We start from the raw sequence: 19598 nt of genomic DNA on the forward strand, positions 1-19598 counted from the left end.
TCATTCCTATTAAAAGCACTAGAAAGCATAGGAATAGAAGGGTCCTTCCTAAAAATAATAAGCAGTATATATCTAAAACCATCAGTTAATATCATCTGCAATGGGGATAAACTAGATGCATTCCCAATAAGATCAGGAGTGAAACAAGGATGCCCATTATCACCTCTACTATTTGATATTGTACCAGAAACACTAGCAGTAGCAATTAAGAGAAGAAAAAAAATTGAAGGCATTGAAATAGGCAAGGAGGAGACCAAGTTATCGCTCTTTGCAGATGACATGATGATCTACTCAAATAATCCTAGAGATTCAACAAAAAAAAGGTAATCAAAATAATCAACAATTTTAGCAAAGTTTCCGTTTACAAAATAAACCCACATAACTCATCAGCATTTCTATATATTTCCAACACAGCACAGCAGCAAAAACTAGAAAGAGAAACCTCATTCAAAATCTCCTTAGACAAAATAAAATACCTAGGAATCTACCTCCCTAGACAAACACAGTATCTATATGAACCCAACTACAAAACACTATCCACACAACAAAATCTAGACTTGAGCAATTGGAAAAACATTAACTGCTCATGGGTAGGACGAGCCAATATAATAAAAATGAACATCATACCCAAGCTTATTTATCTATTTAGTGCCATACCCATTGAACTTCCAAAATTTTTTTTCCTGATTTAGAAAAAACCATAACAAAGTTCATTTGGAAGAATAAAAATCAACGATATTCAGCGAAATAATGAAAAAAAAATACAAAGGAAGGGGGCGTTGTAGTCCCAAATCTGAAACTATATTACAAAGCAGCAGTCATCAAAACAATTTGGTACTGGCTAAGAGACAGAAAGGAGGATCAGTGGAATAGACTTGAGGTAAATGATCTCAGCAAGATAGTATATGATAAACCCAAAGATCACAGCTTTTTGGACAAAAATCCATGATTCGATAAAAACTGCTGGGAAAATTGGAAGGCAGTGTGTGAGAGATTAGGGTTGTTTCAACACCTCACACCCTACACCAAGAAAAATTCAAAATGGGTGAATGACTTGAACATAAAGAAGGAAACTATAAGAAAATTAGGCGAACACAAAATAGCATACATGTCAGACCTTTGGGAAGGGAAAGACTTCAAAACCAAGCAAGACTTAGAAAGAGTTACAAAATGCAAAATAAATAATCTGGAATACATCAAATTAAAAAGTTTTTGTACAAACAAAACCAATGTAACCAAAATTAGAAGGGAAATAACAAATTGGGAAACAATCTTCATAAAAACCTCTGACAAATGTTTAATTACTCGTATTTAGAAAGAAATGAATTGATTGTACAAAAAATCAAGCCATTATCCAATTGATAAATAGGCAATGACATAAATAGACAAGTTTCAGATAAAGAAATCAAAACTATTAATAAGCCCATGAAACTTTGTTCTAAATCTCTTATAATCAGAGACATGCAAATCAAACCAACTCTGAGGTATCACCTCACACCTAGCAGATTGGCTAACATGACAGCAAAGGAAAGTAGTGAATGCTGGAGGTGATGTGGCAAAGTTGGGACATTAATTCATTGCTGGTGGGGTTGTAAATTGATCTAGCCATTCTGGAGGGCAATTTGGAACCATGCCCAAAGGGTGAGAGAAGACTGTCTGCCCTTTTATCCAGACATAGCACTGCTGGGTTTGTACCCCAAAGAAATAATAAAGAAAAAGACTTGTACAAGAATATTCATAACTGCACTATTTGTGGTGGTGAAAAATTGGAAAATGAGGGGATGCCCTTCAATTGGAGAATGGCTGAACAAATTGAGGTATATGTTGGTGATGGAATACTATTGTGCTAAAAAGAATAATAAAGTGGAGGAATTCCATGGAGACTGGAACAACCTCCAGGAAGTGATGTGGAGTATAAGGAGCAGAACCAGAAAAACATTGTACACAGAGACTGATACACTGTGGTACAATCGAACGTAATGGAATTCTCCATTAGTGTCAATGCAATGTCCCTGAACTATCTGCAGAGATCTAGGAGAAAAAACATTATCCACAAGCAGAGGACAAACTGTGGGAGTAAAAACACCGATGAAAAGCAACTGCCTGACTAAGGGGTTAAGGGCACATGTCTGAGAAGAGACTCTAAATGAACACTTTAATGCAAATCCCAACAACATGGAAATGGGTTCGAATCAAGAACACATGTGAAACTCAGTAGAATCGTGCGTCGGCTATGGGGGGGGTGTGGAGGAAAAGAAAGTGATCTTTGTCTCCAATGAATATTGTTTTGAAATGATCAAATAAAATATTGTTTAAAAAAATGACTGTCTGCCCTTTGATCCAGTCATACCACTGCTGGGTTTGTACCCCAAAGAGAATTGTACAAAAAGACTGGTACAAAAATATTCACAGGTGCATTCCTTATGGTAGCAAAAAATTGGAAGGTGAAGGGGTGTCCATTGATTGAGGAATGGCTCAATAAATTGTGATATATGTTGGTGATGGAATACTATTGTGGTAAAAGTAATTAAGAACTGGAGGAATTCCATGCGAACTGGAATGACCTCTAGGAATTGAATTGATGCAGAGCAAAAGGAGCAGAACCAGAACACTGTACACAGAGACTTTATACACTGTGGTACAATTGAATATAATGGACTTCTCCATTAGTGGCAATGCAGTGATCCTGAACAACTCTGAGGGATCTATGAGAAAGAACACTATCCACATTCAAAGGAAAACCTGTGGGAGCAGAAATGCAGAAGAAAAAACAACTGCTTCAATACATGGGTGGAGGGGATATTTCTGGGGATGTAGACTCTAATTGTACATCATAATGCAAACACCAGCAACTTGGAAATAGGTTCTGATCAAGGACACATGTAATACCCATTGAAATTGCATGTCAACTGTGGGAAGGGTGTGGTGAGGGAAGGGAGGGAAATAATATAATTCTTGTAACCAAGAAATAATGTTATAAATTGACTAAATAAATTAATTTAAATAAAAATAATTAAATAAAAATTTTTAAAAAGAATATTCATAGCTGCGTTCTTTGTGGTGGCAAACAACTGGAAAATGAGGGGATGCCCTCCAATTGGGGAATGGCTGAACAAATTGTGGTACATGTTTGTGATGGAATACTATTGTGATCAAAGGAATAATAAACTGAAGGAATTCTATGAAATTTGGAACAACCTCCAGGAAGTGATGCAGAGTAAGAAGAGCAGAACCAGGAGAACATGTACACAGATACTGATACATTGTGGTACAATCGAATGTAACAAACTTCTCCATTAGTGGCAATGCAGTGATTCTGAACAACCTGGAGGGTTCTATGTGAAAGAACACTATCCACATACAGAGGAAAAATTGTGGGAGTAGATACACCAATGAAAAATAACTGCTTGATTACATGGGTTCTAGGGCATATGATTAAATGAACATCCTAGTGAAAAAATCAACAGCATGCAAATAGGTTCTAATCAAGGACACATTCCTAGTGGAATTGCATGTCAGCTACTGAAAGGACAGGGAGAGGGGAGGGAGTAATAGAATATGATTTTTGTAACCAAGGAATAATGTTTGAAATTGACCAAATTAAAAAAAAATAAATGAAAAAAAAAGGATAATCTGTGCTTTGATTCAGCCATATATACCACTGCTGTGTTTATACACCAAAGAAATAATAGGGAAAAATACAAGCAAATATATGTGGTAAAAGTAATTAAGAACTGGATGAATTCCATGTGAATTGGAAAGACCTCCTTTTAATTGTGCCACAATGTATCAGTTGCTGTGTATAATGTTCTCCTGGTTCTGCTCCTTTCACTCTGCATCAATTCTTGAAGGTCATTCCAGTTCACTTGGAATTCCTCCAGTGATTTATTCCTTTTAGCACAATAATATTCCATCACCAACATGTACCACGATATATTGAGCCATTTCCCAGTCAATGGACACCCCCTCCTTTTCCAATTTTTGCCACCATGAAGAAAGCAGCTATAAATATTTTTGTGCACATATTTTCCCTATTATCTCTTTGGGGTACAAACCCAGCTGTGGTATGGCTGGATCAAAGGGCAAGCAGTCTTTTAAAAGTCCTTTGTGTATAATTCCAAATAGCCCTCCAGATTGGTTGGATTAATTTACAATTCCACAAGCAATGTATTCATATCCCAATTTTATCACATACATTCCAATATTCATTACTTTCCTTTGCCATCATATTGGCCAAAATGCTAGATGTCAGGTGGTACGTTATAGTCTTTTTTATTTGCATTTCTCTAATTATGAAGATTTAGAACACTTTTTTATGTGCTTATTGATAGTTTTGATTTCTGAGAACTGCCTATTTATGTCTTTTACCCATTTATCAATTATGGAGTGGCTTGCATTTTTGTACAATTGACGTCTTCCATCCTTCCATTGTGTTGGTCTTCTCTTCCCTCCTCCATGTACTTCTTTATGAAATATATATTTACCACATTTTTGTCTCTTTTCCTATTTATCTTAGTATTTTCCTCTTTTTTATCCCTAGTTTTTTTTTTTACATATACAGTTTGTCACTGTACCTTCAAAGTATACTTCTAGCTACATGGATGATAAAAAAATGTTATGGTTTATCAATATCATCTTTTCATATAGAAATATGAATCACTTAAACTTATTGAGCCCCTTAAAATTTATTTTTTTTTCCTTCCTTAATTACCTTTTCGTGATTCTCGTGTGTTCTGTATTTGGGCATCAAATTTTCTGCTTAAGTCTGGTCTTTTCTTCAGGAATGCTTAGGAATCTTCTATTTTATTAAATGACCATACTTTCCCCTGCAAGAATATATTCAGTTTTACTGGGCAGTTGATTCTTGGTTATAGACACAGTTCCCTTGCTTTCTGGAACATCATATTCTTTGACTTCTGATCCTTCACTGTGGATGCAGCCAGGTCCTGTGTCTCCATGATATCTGAATAGTTTCTTTTTAGCCTTTTGTAGGATCTTTCCCTTGTTCTGGAAATTCTTGAACTTGGATATAACCTTCCTAGATGTTGTCAATTGGGGATTCAATGCAAGAAGTGATCTATGGATTCTTTCGATCTCTTTTTTGCCCTCTTGGTCAAGAATATTAGGGAAGTTTTCTTGACTAGTTTCCTATAGAATGATACAGGCATTTTCTTTTGTCATGGTTTTCCAGTAGTCCAATAATTTTAAAATTGTTTCTCCTGGATCTGTTTTCCAGGTCTTTTGTTTTATCAATGAGGTGTTTCATATTATCCTCAAATTTTTAATTCTTTTGATTTTGTTTTAAAGACTCTTACTGCCTTGTGAAGTCTTTTGCTTCTAGTTGTTCAATTCTAATTTTTAAGGACTAAATTTCATACCTGGCTTTTTAATCATCCTTTTCCTTTTATTCTATTTTTCTTTGTAGGTCACCTTTCACTTATTTTGCCCCATTTTCAAGCTGGTCAATTCTGGCTTTTTGGATTCTATTTTCTTGTTTTAACTCATGTGCCCCTGTTTCCAGATGACTTATTTTACTTTTTAAGTTCTTTTCCCAATTTTCTTCAGTCTTTCTTTAAAAAAAAAAAACCTTACCTTCCATCTTGGAGTCAATACTGTGTATTGTCTCCAAGGCAGAAGAGAGGTAAGGGCTAGGCAATGGGGGTTAAGTGACTTGTCCAGGGTCACATAGCTGGGAAGTGTCTGAGGTCAGATTTGTACCTAGGACCTTCCATCCCTAGGCCTGGTTCTCAACTCACTGTGCCACCCAGCTGCCCCTTCAGTCTTTCTTAATTGTTTTTTTTTAATTGTATTTTTAATTCTTCCAAAGCCTGACTCCAATTCACTGGAGTTCCTGAGATTTTGCTTGGTGTTCCTTGGTCCACCTCTGTTCCATTTGTTTTTTGTTCATTAACTCAACAGCAGCTGTTTATCATAATTTCTTTGTGTGTGTGTGTGTGTGTGTGTGTGTGTGTGTGTGTGTGTGTGTTGTTTACTCATATTTTCCCCCTCATTATTGGCTGTATTCTTACTCCTCTGTTTATTTAGTGGATCTGTGTGTTTGGGCTTTTCTTCCCTGAAGGGATTTCTTCTGTGATCTGCTCACTAACTGGATTAGGCTGAAGGAGCTGATCTGTGGTAATAATGTGTCCTGAGACCAGATCTTCCCCAGTTGCCAGCAGAAGCTGAAGATGAAAATGAAGGTGTGGAGGCTGAAGGTAGTTACCCTCATCTTGCTCTCTTCTTTTCTGTCAGCTACTTCCTTGCCAGCTGTCCAGTCAGGGCTCTGAGCTTTCCATGGTACTACCAAGGTACTTTTTTGTGGTTGTAGCCTTTGCCCTAGGATCCCAGTCAGCCAGATTCTTTTCTGAGTCTCAGCACAGTAGGTTGTGGAGGGTATTAGAGATGAATGATTTTTGATATACTTTTGATAGACTGGATTAAGTCAGTTGAGCTGATATACAGAGCCAAATATGCCCTGAGGCCAAAACTTCCAGAGTCAGAGGCCCAAAATGGAGGAGGAGTAGCTGGAGGCTGTGATCAGACTGCCCTCCTCTCTGCCCCTCTCCTCTAACTGTTTCCCTGCCAGCTTTTGTCAAATTCCTGAGCCTTGAGTACTTGTGGTAGAAAGGCATTTCCTCTTTTCTAGGGCCCTTGCCCTGAAATCCCACCAATTGCCCTAGTCTGAGTACAGTAGGTGGGGAAGGGACCCTGTGACCTTCCTTCTTTCTTTTCCTTAAACCCAAGAATTCAATCTTTTCTGCATACCTTTTAAGTTGAATGGAGCAGAAGAGTCCCCCAGCTCTGTCCTTTTGTTATATTTGGTTTTCTGCCCCTTTTAGTGCTTCATTTTTGATTGGTGTAGAAGGGTTTTTACAGAATAATTGACATTTGCTGCTTCTAAGCCTCTATCTTGACTCTTGTTTTGAAGGCACTTTAAAATGCTCATTTTTTTTTTATTGTCTTGCTGTGACATTAAAATAGCCAACTTTGGTCTGAAAGAAGACATCTGTTTTGATAGGTTTTACAGCTGGTGATTAAGTACAACTTTTTCAATGTGTTGTTTAGTTTTGTCGAACATTTTTTAAAAATAAAAATAAATTTTTGGTGGAGGGAAAAGGAATAATAGATTAAAAAATATAACTGATGTATAAATGTACAATATAAACAAACTTGCAATTTTTTTAAACTCCAGGGATTATTTCTTCTACCATCCTAACAGCAAAATAGGACAGTGTTTGATCCACAGAGATTAAGTAGATGTTTCAAAAACTATGAATGTCACGATGTCCATTTTATACTGAATGACAACTCATAATGCACACACATTTCATAAAAATCCACATCTAGCATTAACTCTCATTCTGGCAAAGAGTTAGACTTTTTCCCCACCTAGAATCCTACCATTTAGGATTTTGTGTAGCATGGTAGGATAGGGGAAAAAATAAATTGATTGGACCACTGTAGTATTTCTATATATAGTTACAAAAGCAAACACTTTTTGTTGAACATATTCCCAAAGTAACCACTGATCTGTATATACAAATCCTTCTTCACTGCTGAGTCCTTTTCTAGAAGTGGGGTTACATTCATTGCAGATGGTGCATCTGATTTTAGTGCAGGTGTTGCAGCAGACATATTCCAGAGGTATACTGATGCTTATCACTTGGACTCTTTCCAGGCACATATTGGACCTCTAAATGTTGAAGATATTGTCAAAGAGATGGATAGTGTGAGGTTTGCTGAAATTATCCATGATAAATGACATGGTTTCCAGTATTTTTCTCAAAAACCATGCTGTGAATCACCATTTCTCACAGCTCAACTTGACATGTACCCTTTGCCATGTGGAAGGTGCCTGGAAACACATTCCCACACAGACTGAGGGCACCTGAAAGGTCAACATACCTATGCTTCACTGAATCAACTGTCAAATCAGGAGAGTTAAATCAAAGCCAGATGCCTTATCTAAGTTTCTAGGTTGGAAGGAAATTTATGATAGTAATATTTAAATTTCTATAGTGTTTTCTATTTTCCAAGTACTTTCTCTACAACAAAGCTCTGTAGTAGGTATTAAAAGATGGTTCCCACTAGTTTTGTGACTTATATTGGGGTCACACAATTTGGCAGATATTACAGTCCAAATTTAGACCTGGTCCTTCTACTCTAAATACAGGCACTTTTTCAGTCTATTCCACACCATAATTAAAAATAATAAACATTTTTATAACAAAACAAAGCATTTTCCCAATTGACAAATGGTCAAAGGATATAAATAGGCAATTGAGAAATGTAAATTAAAACAACTCTGAGGTACCACCTCGTACCCATTGGACTGGCTAACATGACAAAAATGGAAAATGATAATGGTGATTAGGAAAATCTGTTGGTGGAGCTGCAAACTGATATAACCATTCTGAAGAGCAAATTGGAACCATGCCCCAAAGCCAAAAACTGGACTTTTGACCTAGAACTATCACTACTAAGCCTGTATCTCCAAGAGATCCAAGATAGGGGAAGGAGCCTACCTATATAAAAATATTTCTAGCAACTTTTTCATCATGGCAAGGAATAGGAAATTGAAGGGATGCCCATCAATTGGGGAATGATTAAGTTGGGTTATATGCTTATAATGGAATACTATTATATCATAATAAATGACAAACAAGGTGATCACAAAAAAAAACCAGGAAAGACTATAACATGAAAGTAAAGTGATCAGAACAAGAACATTTTACATAGTTGTTCATATCCTTTTTCCTCTTAGAGCATGTTTTCTTTTTATAATGAGGAAAAATAAAAAGAGATAAAATTCAAATAGACATAAGACTTTTTAAAGCATCACATTAACATAAAATCTTAAGCAGGTGTAGATAACTAGCTGCAATAGATTTTGTAAATAAGACAGGTACTTTAGGAGTATCAGTTTGACAACTGTGTATACAATAAAGAGACTGGATGTTATGAGGGCCCAAAATTGAATAACGTCCACCTAACTAGAGAGAAGAGGACTGGTATGAGGGAGATATTGTAGAGATAGCATCAAAACGACTTCTCAAATAACTGCATGAGTTCCAAAGTCCATTGGTATTGGCTCCAGAGTTTTCCACTGGATACCCTAAAATTCCAGAAATATTCTAGGTCAAAAAAGGCTTAACAAAGGTCTTTCTGCTTCCAGAAGAAGCATCCAAACTGCTTTGGAATTCACCCTAGATCTTCAGTTAACAGTGATATGTACCTTCTGAACTCTACTCTGATAAAACAACTGATGATACTTAATCTAATCATGCTTTGAATTCTAAAGACTATCCCCTACATCCCCTACATCAATGAAATTACCTCATTCCTAACTCACCCCTCTCCCTTTTTTTATCCTGTAACTCCTGCAGTGAAAGGAACATAACATCCCCTTCCTTTGGATTTCAACTTTGAGAAAGAAGATTAATGATTCAAACTCTCAGGTTATTGAAGGGAAGAAATAACTCTGTGAAGAAGACAAAATGAGAGGAACTAACATTTTCTATTACATATTTCTTCCTTGAGCTCTAGCCCTATCACTTACTCAAAAACAACAGTAGATTATTAAGTGACCAGCAAGTGATAACTCCTACCTCCCTTCCCCTAAGGCAAAATAAATCTATACCATCAAATTGGTGAACACCTCAGAAAAATGCTGACATCTTATGGCATGCTTACCATGAAATGGTATGTTATTCAGAGAGAGGGCAGTTTTTTCCCCCCTACAGTAGTATTTGAATGTGGAGAAAAATTAACTTTAAGACAAAAGTAAAGAACATTAAAAATTGATCTATTGATGTAATCGTTGGGTGCTTAAATATAAGGGAAATGATATTAGTTCAGTAATAATTTCAGCAGGAAATACATTCATTAATCAAGTTTTCTCCTACTATGTCCCTCCCCTGCCCCATCCCAGTTAATTCTAAACAGGGCTCAATATTAGAAATGAGAGGAATAGGAATTTTTAGGATGGCTTATACTGGGTGGTGGTGGTGGGAACCTTGGTATCAGATATGTTGGGTTGGTCAGTTATTCTTTGTTCTTTCTTTGTAAATTTTAATGATGTTTTATTCATGTATATAGATGAGTTCTCAGAATGCTCTAGCTAAAAAGAATTTCATTCATTTTCCCTGACTTATTCACTGAGAATACTCCTTGTATCCCACTGTCAACTTCTAGGCTTTTCCTCTATCATCAGTCATCCTCCCTTCCTTTCATTGTGGGGAGCTTAAGGTGAACCCTCTCGGGTTGGGAAGGGTACCCTTTGCAAGAATATAAGACTCTGTAACTTAGCTTAGAAATAAAAAGAGAAATTTGTTAATATGGAATTCATGTTGAATTTGGATGGGAGGACAGCATAGATGGAAAGCTGCCTCCCAGAGGACATCACTTTTGGGGTCTTTATACTCTTTACAACAGGGGATATGTGACTTGAGGAGGGTATGCACTCAGGCACAAGGAGTGGTTGGTCAGTTCAAAGACATGGGGGTGACTCCCATAGTTTAGGGAACAGATAGATATCTTAGATACAAACCTTTGGTATCAAGGCATAGCCTGAAGGTGTATCTCTACCTCCATCTTAAAACCTAAAGGATGATACTAAGAGGATAGTCCTCTAAGGCACTTTCCCTTTGAAGTAGTAGGGTCTTATCAGGTGTTATTAGCTGTTTTAGGGTTAGTAGTCACAAGGATGCAAGTTAGCAAAGGAATTTTCCTGCTTACAGTTTGGCCTGACACATTTCTATAATTTGGGAGGTGCAAGGTAAACCTAGGTTCCCATTTTTTTGGAAGGTTTTGGTTTTGTTTGAATTTCCTCCTCTACTTCCTCTGTAGCCTGGGTTTTTCCTCTATAAAAAATTTTAAGGGTCAATGTCTATTAAGCCAACTCCAAGCTTGAGAGGGGATTCAGGCTACTAGTGAGGCCTGTCTCCTTAGCCTTCTTAAAGACAATCTGGGTAGTTAGATTAGCAGATAGTTGGATAGCATTTGTGTTTTTAGTTAAGAACAGGGAGTGCATAGGCAGGTCCTAAAGAAAAAATGAAGAGCACCTCTCCTGAGGTGTTTAGACGTTGGGTTGAGTCTAGATCTGTAGTATTAGGACCCTTCCTACCTTCCTACCTACCCTTACTGGTCCTGGGGAGGTCCCTGGGTGGGTGTTTCTCATCTCCCATCTATCTAGGCCTTTCCCAAACAATCTACCTCCATTTGTTAGAAGTCACGTCTTTCAAATATACTTATGTTTTTGTATTAAATTTGTCTTAATATTATGAGCTCACATATGAAATGCTAATAATGTCTTTACTAACTCAATTAAATACAAAAAGGCCATCAAGAAAATGAACTTGCCTCCAGGACATAAATTACATTCATACTTTGGTCAGTAGTCACTCATGTTTGAGGGCAGGAATTGTTTTTTGACTTTTTTAATACTGTCAGTATATGCCATATCTCATTGCTATAAAACTCTGTTTCTTTACTGTAAATGTTGTATTTTTAAAAAACCCTTAGTTTCTGTCCTAGGCAGAAAGGCAGGGCAAAGATAGAAGGGCAAAGGCTTAGCAAATGGGGCCAGGTGACTTGCCAAGTATCACATAGACAGAAAGGGTCAGAGGTCAGGTTTGGACCTAGCTCCTCCTGACTTCAGGTCTGGTTATCTAGCTGCCCTTTAATGCAGTTTAGATATCTATATGGTTTTAAGATATTTGGCATATACAACTAATATATGCTCTTCTAACACATACCATTGCGGTATGTCCATATAATTAATACATTATGTTACTATATACAACTCAATTATGTGTATAGAATGGATGTCCTATTTAAGGTACACTATCTATTGAGATGAAATCTGTATTAATTTTATGAGCTCATATATGAAATGCTAACATTATTATTAAAGAATAGCTCAATTACATATGAAAAAGTCAACAAGACAATGAACTGACATAAACTCCATTCATAATTTTGTCAGAAGCCTCTTTGAGGATAGGAAGTATCTTTTGACTCTTTCTGTTGTGTCTATGCTTAACAAAGCCCCTGAAACATGACTGATAATTATCACAATGGGCTAGAAGAGTACTTTCCAATTGGTACTAAATTTACCAAATTAAAGGACCTATCTCCCCTCCCAATATAATATACTATTTTATTGCATAGTATACAGGTTATTAATCAATATTGAATTCTCATTTTTCAGAGATAACAATTGATCTTCAAATAGTTTTTGCAGAATGTGGAAATAGTCTTTGAGAATGCAGAAAGCACATGATGATTTTTCCCAAACTGATATAGATGAATCAAGTAAAATGAGAAGAATATGACCAGTGACAACAAAAATGTAAGTGAAAATGACTCTTAGAAATTCAGGTCAAATGCTAAGTAAAATGTATGTTTCAGAGCTCCAATGTTAAAACTTACTTTCTCCTAACTCTTTCCATAAATGAAGTTGCATTTCATGAATAAATACATTAAGTAATGATTTTATTTATTTGCTTTACTGTTTGTTATTTTTATTTTGTTCTTGTGGATTTGTCTTTGGATTATTACAAGATATTACAAGAAGGAGAAGTTGTTAGGCAGGAGTTGTACCTAAAAACAAAATTTATCAATGAGTTTAAAGAAGGGTTATTTAAGGTGAAAAGATAAAGGAGTTGTAATTTAAGTGTTCTTATCACTTAACTAATTCTTCATTTACAACAATGAAGCCTGGAGGTGAAGGTATAAAAGTATATTTATAGTGCTCCAAATGGTAGACAAGAATGCTTTCCCAAAAAACCACCCTATAATTAATGTGGATGTCAAATTTCATCATAAGCTCCAGGTTTTCACTGTGACACAAACTACAAGCTACATGTGTCAATATTTATACAAGTAGATTACAGTATTGCAGGCTCATCAGTTCAGCTATTGTGTCTTGTTAGTTTAACTAAATTTCAAACTCCATAAGGAGGATCATTTTACCCTGAAGATATTAGAGGGTAGATTTCTTTTAATTAAACTCATTTGCATGACTAAATTAGATTTAATTACTCCCATTCATTTCACTAATAACTTTCTTTGATTGGAGAAAGGCAACTTTTATAATTGCTTAAAACAGGATGCTCTTCCCAGTGGTTCCTGATGGAAAGTCCTCATTTGCATTTTTAGGTGAGAAAACTGGATTGCTTGTCCTGGCTCAATGTGTGAATTTAAGCAAGTCATTAAAAGTCTCTCTATACTTAATCTCTTCATTTAAGTAGGCAATGTTGAAAATGATAGTGCCCAATTCTACCTATTAAGTAGAGGGTTTTCTTTGAATGCTTTATTGATCTTTTTGGTCATTAATTCCTCTTTCGCCTACAGATTAAATATTCCAAAGAGAAACATGCTATATAGAGATTATACATGACAAAGACATTGAATTAGCAATTGAAAGTCTTGAAAATAAAATATTTTAATATATTAGAAATGGTGAGATGAAGCCAACTAGAACTGACTCAAAGAGCTTATTGTTTAATATTTATTATGAGTTTTCCAAATATGGGAAATCCACAAGTGCTACAGATGAAGGACTGATTTATTTGTTTTGTTGATTTTTTTATACAAAAAAAAAGTTTTTTTTCTAAATTTAAGAGAGTAACATAAAAACTATTACTAATGCAGATTAAGTTTAAAAGTATATGCACATATTTTTTCCTAGAAAATTAGTTTGGTATTTGACAGCACACCACTGTATATACAAGTCATGTAGAAATAAATAATCCAAGTTGTCATTCATAATATGACTATTAAAATAATAATAAGAAATCAACAAGAATTTATTGAAGAAATATCAAGTAGGAATTATAGCAAGTGTTTGGGAGGCAAATGCACACTTTTTTTTTCTGTTTGCTTTTGAGTTGACTTTTGATTTCATAGATTTAGCTTTAAGTTGCCTAGAGGCAGATACATTTTCCAATATGTGTCAGAGAGTAGATCTTGAATTCAAATCTTTGAATCTGAAACTAGTTTTCTATCATTAGATAGAAACATTGAGTTTTCTTTCATAATGTTAGCATATACAAAATAATTATACACAAAATACATAAAGACAAGGTAATTTGGTGAGAAGTACTCACAGTTGGAGAGTAGGATCAAGCTTTAACTTGGAATGTGAGCTGAGATTTGAGAGGAACTAGGAATTTTAGGAGGTAAAGATGAAAAGAATTCATTTCAGGTGTGGAATGGCCTGTGTAAAGACATGGAAATGGCAGTCAGACTGACATGTGTAAGAACCATGAAAAATCAAAAATCAATACTATATTAGAAAGAAAGTAACTCTCAGATGTATGGTTATGGGGAGAGGCCATAACCAAATAAGAACTAGCAAAGTTCATAGAAGATAAAATGATTAACTTTTTATTATTTAAAATTAAAAAGATTTTTCACAAAAACCCAATATAGCTAAAATTAGAAAGGAAATATTTATTTGCTGGAAAAATATGTTTAGAAAAAATTGATTATAAAGGTCTGATGCAAATTCATATGGGTCATTCATTGATAAAGCATTAAAGGCTATAAATTATATTCTTTTTAATAAATAAATTTCTAAGGAAGAAATTAAAACTATCAACAGGCAAATGGGAAAAAATATCTCAGTGGCTAATAATAATACTTAATAATGCAAATTACAGCAACTTATAGTTTTTATAACACATTGCAAAGTTGATTTAAAAAATGACATATGTTGTTCAGGATGCTGGGAAATGGGTACATTTGAGCACTCTTTGGCAGCCAGTTGGCACAGTGGATAAAGTGCTAGGTCTAGAGTCAGGAAGACATCTTTCTGAGTTCATATCTCACCTCAGATACTAACTATATAATCCTGAGCAAGTCACTTAATCCCATTTACCTCAGTTTCCTCATCTATAAATTTAGCTGAGGAAGAAAATTAAAAACCTTTTTAGTATCTTTGCCAAGAAATCCTTTAATGAGGACAAAAAGAGTTGTACATGACTAAAATAATTCAGCAACATACTCATTCAATTCAATTCAAGCATACTCATGAACTGCGAATTAACCTAGCTGTTCTTAAAACAAATCTGCAACTATTTCCCCAAATTTATTAATCTGTACATATTTCTTGATGCAGAATTATTAATACTAGGACTATATCTCAGAGAGACTGAAGAAAAAGAAAAAACCTTTTAGTAGTGGCAAAGAACTCAGAAACAAAAGGAGGTGTCCATTAATTAGAGCAGATTGAACAAATTATTGAATATAAAGGTAATGGAATTAGACTTTGTAATTAAAAATGAAAGATGATTCCAGAGAAAGGGAAAACCTTTACAAACTGATACAGAGATAAATGATCAGAATGAGCAGAAAACATGTATACAATAACATTCACATTAAAAAACAAATTAACACCTTACTTTCTGTTTTACTATCAGTTCTAAGTCAGAAGAGCTTCAAGGGCTAGATTATTTAGGTTTTGTGTTTTTGGTTTAAGTGACTGACTTTCACAGAGTCACAAACCTAGAATGTTTCTAAAGGCAAATTTGATGCCTGGTACTATTTCCCACTGTGCCCCAACAACCACATTGTTAAGACAAAGAACTTTGAAAGACTTAAGAGCATTGATAAATGAACATAATTCCAGAGGATTCATGAAGAAATGACACCTATTTCCTGAAATATAGGTGATAGGCTCAGGGAAACTATTGAGACAAATATTTTCTTTGGTCAATATCTTTCTATCTATCTATCTATCTATCTATCTATCTATCTATCTATCCTTATACATGAAGACATACACACAATGCAAAATACCAAGTGGTTAAGCCGTAATGGAAGATTCACTTGGAACAGTTAAACTCCCAGATTGTCTCCTGTACCTTCCCCTAAATGAAAACCATCTCTTCTTGAAAGCCTAAGGTACCACAATCTCCATGAGGTCCATAGATAAAAAAGACCCATCTTTTTTCAGTTTCCTCCTAGAATTTCTCATCTGTAGTTCTTCTTTTCTTCCAACACAATCTCTGCTGGAACATAGATTTGGGTTCATTTGTATCTGCTATCCCACCCAGGAGATTATAAGCACCCAAAAGATAGGAAATATTTCACTCTTCTTCTTAGCCCTAGTCGTCCAGTGATTTATAGATTCTAGAGCTGAACAAAGGTTTGACAAAGTCAACTGAATAATGAAGGCATATGTACTCTGTATAGTTAATTTGTTTTATTTTGCCAATGCAAGTCTCAGTACCACAAATGTTTTCATGATTTATTATCTCCCTGGTGCTGAAAAGCTCCACTAGCAATTCTTTAACTAGTCCATATTCCACATAATGTATCCTTCATGCCTTTCATATATCTTATGACACAAATGAGATAATTAACATGAAATTGTGTGAAAGACAGAGAAGGAAACAAGAGGGAGGGAGAGAGGAAGAAAGAAAGAAAAGGTGGGAGAAAGATTGCAATCTCAAATTTATTTCTAAAACTGTGACCACTTTAAGCTATCTGTATTACTTGGAGTTAAAATTAATTAATTTAATTCCCAAAAACTAAGAGAAAAGTTCTGAATTTCAGTGACAATTCTGTTTTCATTTGATGTCAACATTTTTAACCTTTTCCCAAAAGAGGAAGTTGGCTCTATCCAGCCAAACATGATTAATGACTTCTTTTGCACTTAGTTGTGCCTTTGTTAAAAGTTATTTTAAAAGATTTGGAAAAAGTAATAAAAGACCCCCAAACTACTTTGCTAATTAAGCAAGGATTCTCCTCTTAATGTATAAACATAAATTGATGCTCTAAGGAAAAAGGAAGTTTTTCATCCCACCCTGGATACTTTTAGTTTTTCAATAGCCTTCCAGGATTCAAAGTTAGCCTAATGTCAGAAAGAAGTATGTATATGATTCATACAAAAGATACAAAGCTTAAGTGAGCACAGTTTTAGCATCCTTAAATAGAGGGCCACAGAGGCTATATGAGATAGATCAAAGAACTCTGATTCAGAACTGGACTGGAGGATCAGTCTCTTGATCTTGGAGAGAAGAGTCACTCAGAGGAGAGACTGGAAGACAGACACTTGGACTTGGCTGTGGAACTCCTGAAGGAGACCTCAGACTGCTTTCTTTTTAGACGGTCACTGTGGTAAGTGCAAAGGCTTAGTTTCCTTGTCCATACTGGAGGTGTGAAACTCCAAGAAAAAAAGGCAGAAGAAATCCAGCGGTTTGCTGATGCAAAAAACTACAAACAATTTTTCAGTGCCCTCAAGACTGTCTATGGGCCATTAAAACCCACCACCTCTCCCTTGCTATCCTCTGATGGTGACACTCTCATAAAAATAAAAAAGGCATCAGCAACAAGTGGAAAGAACACTTCAGTCAGCTTCTCAACCGACCCTCTTCAGTCGACCAAAGCACCCTTGACCAGATCCCCCCAAACCGCACCATTGATCAACTTGACGTCCCTCCTTCAATAGAGGAAGTCCAAAAAGCCATTAAACAAATGAGTGCAGGCAAGGCACCCTGTAAAGACGGGATCTCAACCAAGGTGTACAAGGCCTTAAATAGAAAAGTGCTCCAGGCATTCCACATAGTGCTGACCAGCATATGGGAAGAGGAAGACATGCCCCCAGAACTCAGAGATGCCTCCATCGTAGCCCTATACAAGAACAAAGGCTCACGAGCAGCCTGTAACAACTACAGAGGCATCTCTCTACTCTCCACTGCTGGAAAGAGCCTCGCCCGTGTTATACTCAACAGACTCCTGCCATCTGTTTCAGAGCAGAACCTGCCTGAATCACAATGTGGCTTCCGACCAGATCGCAGCACCATCGACATGGTCTTCACTGTGAGGCAAATGCAGGAAAAATGCCTTGAGCAGAACCTGAGTCTCTCTACATTGTCTTCATAGACCTGACAAAGGCGTTCGACACAGTGAATAGGGACGCATTGTGGGTGATCCTCAGCAAGCTCGGTTGCCCAGCAAAATTCGTCAAACTGATCCAACTCTTTCATGTCGACATGACAGGGGAAGTCCTATCTGGTGGAAAGACTTCCGATTGCTTCAACATCTCCAATGGCATGAAACAAGGCTGTGTCCTCACTCTGGTACTATTCAACCTATTTTTCACCCAAGTATTACGACATGCTGTGATGGATCTAGACCTGGGCGTCTACATCAAATACCAACTGGATGGCTCACTATTCGACCTTCGCAGCCTGACTGCAAAAACAAAGACAACAGAGAGACTCATCCTGGAAGCTCTCTTTGCAGATGACTGTGCTCTCATGGCCCACCAAGAAAATCATCTCCAAACAATTGTGGACAGGTTCTCCACCGCAACAAAAATGTTTGGCCTGACTATCAGCCTCAGCAAAACAGAGGTGCTGCTCCAACCTGCACCAGGGAGGCCAACGAACCAGCCGTGCATTACAATCAAAGGCACGCAGCTTTCTAACGTCAACACTTTCAAATACCTGGGCACACCATTGCCAACGATGGGTCCCTAGACCACGAGATCAATGCCAGGATCCAAAAGGCCAGCCAGGCAGTTGGGCAGCTGCGCTGCAAAGTTCTCCAACACAGAGGTGTAAGCACTGTGACGAAGCTCAAAGTGTATAATGCAGTGGTCCTCAGCTCGCTCCTGTATGGTTGTGAGACATGGATACTGTACAGGAAGCACATGAAGCAACTGGAGCAATTCCACCAACGCTCCCTCCGGTCAATCATGAGGATGGCAGGACCGAATCACCAATCAGGAAGTCCTCGACAAAGCCAACTCCACCAGCATCAAAGTAATGGTCCTCAAAACCCAGCTACGATGGTCTGGACACATCATCCGCATGGACCCACAGCGAATACCAAGACAGGTATTCTATGGTGAACTGTCATCTGGACTCAGGAAACAAGGCCAACCAAAGAAAAGATTCAAGGATCAGCTAAAATCCAACTTGAAGTGTGCTGGCATCACACCAAAGTAACTATAACTCGCTGCCTCTGACAGAAGCAACTGGCGAACTCACATTAACCATGCCGCCACCACCTTTGAAGATGAGCGACATTGACGTCTTGCCGCTGCACGTGAACGCCGACACCAGGCCACAACCGCACCTCCCGTAACAACTGGAGTCCCATGCCCCATGTGCCACAAACTTTGCGCCTCAGCCTTTGGACTCCAAAGCCACATGAGGGTACACCGTAGATGAAACTGCACAAAGACAATAGTCATACTCGATCACCAAGAGACTACCACTAGTAGTACTAGAAACTCCAAGAAAGGCGCATCATCTTGAGACTCCTTTTCTCTGACTGGGGCCTTAAAATTTCTACCTGGCTCTGAGAAAAAGCAGAGCTCTCTCTCCTTTTATCTCTTCCTCAATCTATTTCCTCTATTATAAAAATAAACAGTTATAAATTCCATTTTACTTTAGTAATTCATTTTGGGATTTAGAAATTAAATCCCTGGTGACCATCAATTTAAGTAATTCAGTCTAACTACAATAAAAATTTAACAAGTCCCATACTACAGCTTTGTTTGAGCAATATGAAGGCTTTTATCAACACTACAGAGGCTTCTGTTGAACACTGAGGGAGTCCATACAGACAAAAATATGTGC

Source organism: Monodelphis domestica, chromosome 6 (genome assembly GCF_027887165.1).
Source record: "Monodelphis domestica isolate mMonDom1 chromosome 6, mMonDom1.pri, whole genome shotgun sequence".
In the NCBI taxonomy this organism is placed as follows: domain Eukaryota; kingdom Metazoa; phylum Chordata; class Mammalia; order Didelphimorphia; family Didelphidae; genus Monodelphis; species Monodelphis domestica.